The following is a 7,776-nucleotide window of genomic DNA, read 5'->3' as shown; positions in this document are numbered from 1 at the left end:
TTCTCTCTCTCTCCCTCTGTCCTCCCCCTGCTCTCTCTATCTCTTTCTAAAATAAATCCTAAAGTATTATTTGATACCATCATATTTATCCTTGATGTCTTTCTCTCCTGCTCCTGTCCTGTCAACATACCTTCAAAATCCATCTTGAATCCAACCACTTAGCATGCCCAACACCACTGTTTTTTTGCTCAAGCCATTGTCATCTCTTGCATGGACTCCTGCAGTGCCTTCCTGATGTTCTCCCTGCCTCCCCTAGTGCCTCGTTAGGGTCCGTTGTCCACACAGTCAGCCAAAACGACCCTTTTAAAAATCTGAGCATGTCATGCCTGTCTGAGTGGCTTTGCATCACACCTAGAATAAAATGCAGAGACCTGCCAAGGGCCTGAATGGCCTGACCCTGACCACCTGTCTGTCCTTAGGGCCTACTGTTAATCGCCTTTGTTCACTGCTCCAGCCACACTGGCCTTGGTGTTTCTTGAATACAAGGGAGCCCCAACCCCAAGGCCTTTGCATCAGCTGTCCCATAGAGTTCACTGCCTCATCTGTTCGTGTCTCCATTCAAAAAATCAATGATCAAGAGGCCACCTGACCTCCCTTTCTAAAGTCACAGCCCTGTCACTTCCCAATCCCCCCCTTCCTCATTTACTTAACAGCATTTATTGCTACCCAATTTTAGATATCAATTTATTTCATCTTATTTTTCTCATTAGAATGTAAGTTCCATGTGAGCAGGAACTTTCATTCACTGCTCTATGCCCAAGATTTAAAACGATGTGTGGTATATGTAAGAGATGCTCAGTAAATACTTGGTGATGAAAAATCAAAAGTGTGGTACTTGAGAGATGAAGGGCATTGAGAGGCTGACCCAAAGGGCCTTGGCTAGGATCACACAGTTAATGGGAGAGCACCAGGTAGAACCCAGTCCTGCAAACACTAAAGTTTGGCATTTGTTGCACAGGCAAGCTGACGTGTCCCTTCACTTTATGTGGCCCATAAAGCTAAGAATGACTTGCATACTTTTAAACACAGAAGAAAGAGAAGAACACCATTTTGTGCCCCATGAAAAATACATGAATTTTGAATTTCCGTGTCTGTAACAATAAATGTTTCTTGGAACATAGCCACGTGCACTCATGTCTGGCTGTTTTTCCCTGACAGTGATAGGACGTGCGGTGAGCACTGTCAGTTCCTCATCACATCTTTTGGGATGGAGAACTGGCTGCCCATGCCTAGTACCATCGCTGCACTGAAAAAAAATGACATGGGTACAGACGAGATGCCCTCCTTGTACACATGAGGAAACTAAGACCCAGAGAGCTTTGGCATCAGGTATGCCCTGAGCCAGACTCGTAGCCCCGGTGAACAGGCTTGTCAGGACCCACTTCAAGCAGCAAACACTACTCCAACTGCCTTATGGTAGAAATTTATTTGGCTCATGCAACCCAGAAGTCCAGGTGTTCAAACGATAGGGTCAAGAATCCATCTCTTGATTGTGTTTTCATCTGAGTTGGTTCATTCTCAGGAAGCCTCTCCCTAGTCGTGTCTGGAGAGAGACTGGGATCCCAGGTATAAAAAACAGATCTGTCAGAATTGATCCCAGGACATGGGACTGTGTATTCCTTCGGCATTTGGTCTTACTCAGCTGGGATTACTAATTATACAGAATGGCGTTTCATTTTTAGTATGTCCTGCGACATTCATAAGCTAGAAGTAGAATTTAAAATTTAGCCTTAAAAAAATCAAACAATTTAAGGTCTCCTCTTCTGAAAACAGGTCTCTCCCCATTGAGAAGCTTTCTGGTGGGTGATCTCATCCAAAGGAAAGTTGCTCATTCTTCAGACATGCGCTGAGCATCTTCTGTGTGCCAGGCATGGCGAGTAACGCATGCGCCTTGCGCACTATCGCGTACCATGATAAAGGCAAGATCTGGGAGCTGGTAGAGGACAGAAGACGGGCACCTGACCAAGCTGGAAGCACAGGGGAGGGCAGAGACCATTTCCCAGAGGAAGCAACACCTGAGATGAGTGCTAAAGGATGTTTAAACACCAGCCAGGCAAAAGGTTTAAGAAAAACGTTGGAGGAAGAAGAGCAAAGCCCATTCAAGGGAGAGCTCATCGAAAGCAGAGTTAAGACACTTCTGAACACCTAAACCAGGTATATGAGGCCTTCCACAATTTGCCCCAAGCACATTCTCCCCCTAACCAGACCCAACTGCTTGAACACCCCGATTGCAGTGCAATCTGCCAGACCTCCCGTGTCCTTGTTCAAGATGTCCCTTCCACCTGAGAAGTCCCTCCCACACATCCACCCCATTTGTCAAACACACATCTTCACGCACACACTTGTCTTTCCGTTTCTCAAATGCCTGACTCTGTTTTAGCTTACATCACCATATGTTTTATAGGAATATAAATAATAAAATGTACCTGTATTTTTTTGGTCATTTAAAAAATTATTTAAAATGTTTTTCCAAGTTAAAAATCATTCTCGTTGAAAATAAGAGCCTCAGGGACAACTTGCTTTCCCCTGAAAACAAAGAGCAAATGAATCAACTCTCTTCTGTATGAGGAGTTAACCCTCGATGCTGTAAAAATCTCAACTCCGTTGGCTTCAGCTGCCATCCTTCTACTGATGTCCCCAGCGCTCCATTCTGGAGCTCTGGCCTGTCTTCTGAACCACAGACCTAATATCCAGTTCATTCCTGGGCACCTCCACCTGCACACTCCCCCGGAACATTGAACCCAAACTGAATTCCTTATTCCCCTTTGCCCTCCTCTATCACTCCTGTGTTCCATGCCTTGGGGAACAACATCATAAGTGAAAAATCAGAAAACTACGAGTTCTCTTTAACATTTTCCACTCCCCTGCCCCTCACATCCTGTCTCCTAAATAACCAACTTTACATATTAGTTATATGTGATATTATGTGGACTCCTATAATACATATAGTAAATGTATCCTATATATGAGTATTATATATACTATGGTTCTACATTACATACAGCTTCAATGTATAAATATTATTTAGGGGACTGGGTGTTTTATATATATATATATATATATATATATATATATATAGTTATACATATATAACTATATATATATAAAATATATATATTTTATAGATATATTATATATATAATATATAAATATATATATTATATATAACTATATATAAAATTTATATATATAATTTATATACATATAATTTATATATATATTTATATATAATATATGATCATATATAACATATATGTTACATGACAATTATTTCTTCATCACATTCCTTCTTTCCATCCTTCCTGTCCCTGCAAGCGCCTCCTCAGGTCTCGCTTAGATCACTACAATATCTTCAGGGCTCAGTGAGGGACTCAACCCCTTCAAATCCATCCTCAAACCACTCCTTCAGTCATCTTTCCAAACCCCCACTTTGACCATGTCATCTTCATGCATAAAAGCCTTTGACGGCCCCTCCCAGTTTATATGTTAAAGTTGAGGTTCCTTAGCTGGTCGTACAAGGCTTATCTCAGCATAACCTTTTCTTTAGCCTTATCTACCCTCTGCTGGAAAAAAAAGTTAATAGGAGAGATTTACTTCAAAGAGTATGGCCAAGGGCAGAGTTCTCCAAGGAGGGGACATCGAGCCCTTTGAGGACTCACCACTTAATAAGCCCTTTCTGTGCCTTTGTGACCCCCACTGGGTGACCACCTGCTTGCTGGATGCCAGACCGGTGCCAAGCTTTCAACTTGGAGATGTATCTCGGGCTTCCGTTCTCATCGCAGCTCCTGTGGGTCCTCTGTTCATGCCTAGTTTATGGTTGAGGAAACTGAGGCTCATAGAGTTTGCCACTTGCCTTAGTTCCCACAGCCAGTGTGTAATAAAGTCAAGCAGAGCTCAGGCTACCTGACTCCAAACCCAGCATCCCAGCCTCCGTGCCACACTGCACCTGAAGGGACAGGATGGATGATGCTTTCTGGACAGTTAGGCTGGAAGAGGCACAGCTTTCCAGATGAACCCAAACTCCCCACCCAGCACTCAGCCCTCCGAGATCTGGATCCTTGAACCTGCCCAGCCTCACCCAGCAAACGGTTCACTGTGCACCCACTCTCCATCCTGACCCTTCTCCCCTCAAGCCTGGCCTGAGTCACAGTCCCTCATTCTCTAGGACTTCACTCAAAGGTCAACACCTCCAGGACGCCTTTCCCAACGTGCCTACCCTATAAGCCAGGTGAAATACCTCTCCTTCTGTGCTCCCCGCTGTGAAACCCTTGTCATGTCAGACTGCAAATGCTGTCTGTCTTCTCTCCCCGTAGACTGTGCTTGTTATGGGCAGGGACCAGGACGGTTCACTCTGTGTTTCCAGTGCCTCGCCTAGCAAGGAGCAAGTGCTTTATTATCACCCGCTGACCTGAACTCACACAGCGAACGTCAGAAGTGAAAGGGGACTCCAGGTGACTATGGCTGTCCACATTCGCAGTATACGTGCCGTCTAAAATGGCCTTTTACACTGATTATCTCATTTACTCCTCTGAGACTGATACCATCCCTATAGGTGAGAAAACTAAGGTCCAGTTAAGCGACTTTTCTAAGTTCGCCCAGCCAGGAAGTGGCTGGGCTGAGAATGACCTAGGGTCTATCTGACTCCAAGGCTAGTGCTCTTTTCATTACTTCCTCAGTGATCTGATCCAAATAACACACACAGTTAACTGATGAGGACACCGAGGCCAGGGGAGCAAATTGCTTGCCCAGGTCATACAGTCCATACCCCATTCTGTGGTCTTTCTTCTATTCAAACGGGAAATGCCCAGGAGGGTCACGGGGTGAGGACTGGGTCCTGAGCTGGGAAAGGGTGTACTGCCTGTGTCTCTTCCCATTGCTCATTTCCCATTTGTCAAACCTGAATGTTTAAATCTTCTATTTAGTATTTACTCTGAAATGGCTTTCATCTAACTTCCCCCCCTGGCTTACCAATTTAGCTGTCAGAGTAAATAAATGTGAAGCTGGGTCTCTAGCCTCCCCTGGGCTCACATTACCTTCCTAGAATTACACCCCAGTGGGCCAAAACTGCTGCTGGGGGTGAAGAGGGAGAGCTCTCATGATTTATCCAGTTACTTTTGAAGCCTCTTTTTAAACCCAAACCTTGGATCTAGACTCAGGTGGAGAAGGATGGCAAAACTCACCTTGGAGGATGAGATGACCACATCTTGTTTAGTGACCAGGAGAAAGAATGAGGTAAGGACTAGATCACATCATACCTTCAGGATGCTTATGACGTCATACATGCATGATGCTGACGACATATGACATACAGGCTCTGTATGACATTCTACACCTAGGGTGTTTAAACTATGCCAGAAATGGAGGCAACACTTCAAAAATATTAGCTTTTAATATGTGGTTCACTATCACTACGCTCCTGAGAGATAAGTGTCATCCCTTCATTTGCAGGTAGGGAAACTAAGGCCTAGAGAGCCTAAGTGACTTGCCCACAGTCTCTTGTAGGAAGAAAACATGTATGGCAATGGAATGCGCTGAGTTTGCTGATCCTGAATTTGCCAAGGTCACTCATATATGGACTCTCTTTTCTGCTAGAGTCAGGAGTTGTTAGAAAAGAGATTTCTTTTCCAAAGTAAGTTTACTCCTGTCCCTTTTGAGGTCAGGCAAGTCTTGGGTTGGAATAAGGGCTCTGCAGCTCCCTTAGGTAAGTTATTCAGAAAAATATTAGATTATTTGATTGATTGATGCCCTGCCATCCCCCGTTAAAAAAAAAAAAAAAAGAAAGAAACAAAAACTATGGGGCGCTTGGGTGGCTCAGTGGGTTAAGCCTCTGCCTTCAGCTCAGGTCATGATCTCAGGGTCCTGGGATCAAGCCCCACATCCGGCTCTCTGCTCAGCAGGGAGCCTGCTTCCCCCTCTCTCTCTGCCTACCTGTGATCACTCTCTCTCTCTCTCTCTGTCAAATAAAAAAATAAAATCTTAAAAAAAAAAAACTATCATCTAGTAGAATAACACCTGGAAAATGTAGCCAGTCTATCCTGTAACAATGGGAACTCTTTGACACGGATCATTTGCTCTATTTTCCTAAGGATAAGAAGTGGACTCTGTTATCACCCCCACTTCACAGATGAGGAAGCTGAGACTGAGCCAGGGGCTGAATACCTTGTCTGGGGCCTACCAGATCATAAGGGGCAGTGCTACGACTCGCATCACATAGTCTGACCTCAGAGTCTCTCTCACTATTGAGATTAACACCTTTTGTTCCAATTTTGATTTCCTGAGCACCTAATCCAAATTCAGGAGCGGACCCGCATAGTAGGTAAGAGTTTAGGTTTTGCAGTCTGAGTGCTACAGCCTGAGATGAGGCTCCTGTAAGCTTGTTTTCTCAACTATAAAATAAATATAAACACAGGGGCACCTGGCTGGCTCAGTCAGAAGAGCATGCAACCCCTGATCTCTTGGTGGTGAGTTTGAGTTCACGCTGGGCATGGAAACTACTTTTTAAAAATAAGTAAAATAACATAACCTCCTTGTAGGGCTGCTGCAAGGGCTGGAAGTATAATACAGTAGCTGAGCTTATTCAGTGCAAAGAGATAATTGAGGGGGAGGAGGTGGGTCATCTGTGGTTATGTGGATGTTTAAGGGTGCACGTGTTTCTGTGTGTGCACACACGTGTGAATATGCACACATCTCCTAGCTTTCTCATTGCAATCGTGCTCTTTATATAAAAGACTAGGACTCAGGCAAACTTTTCAGTCTGAATTTCTGTGTCTGAGAACAGTCAGTGACTAGAAGGAAGTGGGAGATGGTGCTTGCTGGGGCTGGGGCTGATTCTGTGTATCTGGGTGTCTGTAAAGGAACAATACGTGTGTCTTTCAGGGATATAAGTGTGGGTCTTTGGTATGACACTGGTGTGCAGATACCCTTGTCTGCCCTCTGTGCCCATGTGTGTGCATGATTGGGGCTGTGACTATCGGGAATCCTGTGTCTGCAGACGCACGTATGCTGTTTTCGCCTACAAACTGCCATCTGTAGGGATGTGTGCGCATATCTGTGGGTGTCTGAGTACAGGACATGAGGTTTTATGTGGGTCTGGATCTCTGTAGGTGTCAGCGCTCTCTTGAGTATGGATGCGTGTACAGGTGTAAAAACAGTTATGGGGGTGCACATCTGTAAATGAGGGCAATTAGGGACTGTGATGGTAGGCACGATGGTGGTGGTAGGGGTGTCATGATGTCGAGAAGGTTGGATCTAAGTCTGAGTGTGCATATTTGTTTTTCAAAGGTGATGTGTATTTACATGTGTCTGTCTAGGTTCAGCCTGTGTAAGGAGAAGGGGGCTGGAAGCTGTGAGTGTCCACTTGTGTGTGTATATTGTGGAGTGTTTGAGTCTGAGGGGTGTGTGTGTGTGTGTGTGTGTGTGTGTGTGTGTGTTTAGAGGCTGTGTCTCCTAGCCACATGCCTGGGCTCCCCAGCCTTCCCTACCTCTCTATCAGTAGAACCCCATAGAAGGTGAGGTGTACATTAGACCAGATGGCTCAGCATATCCCAGAGGGAATGGGGATATCCTAGGCAATTCCTCCCAGGAGAATTGAGGGTAACAACTGCCCCCCCTCCACACACACACCAAGTAACTCCCCATTCCCCATCCAACCCAACCCCATTCAATGCCATTCCACTTTATGATTGTTGTGGAGCATAGACGTTTGTGCAGGTGTGTATGTACGTATGTGTATGTATGCCTTGTATTCAGGTAAATGATGGGAAAAGGGAATCGTTG

Source organism: Lutra lutra, chromosome 13 (genome assembly GCF_902655055.1).
Source record: "Lutra lutra chromosome 13, mLutLut1.2, whole genome shotgun sequence".
Lineage (NCBI taxonomy): Eukaryota > Metazoa > Chordata > Mammalia > Carnivora > Mustelidae > Lutra > Lutra lutra.
Note: the sequence above shows the minus strand (reverse complement) of the source record.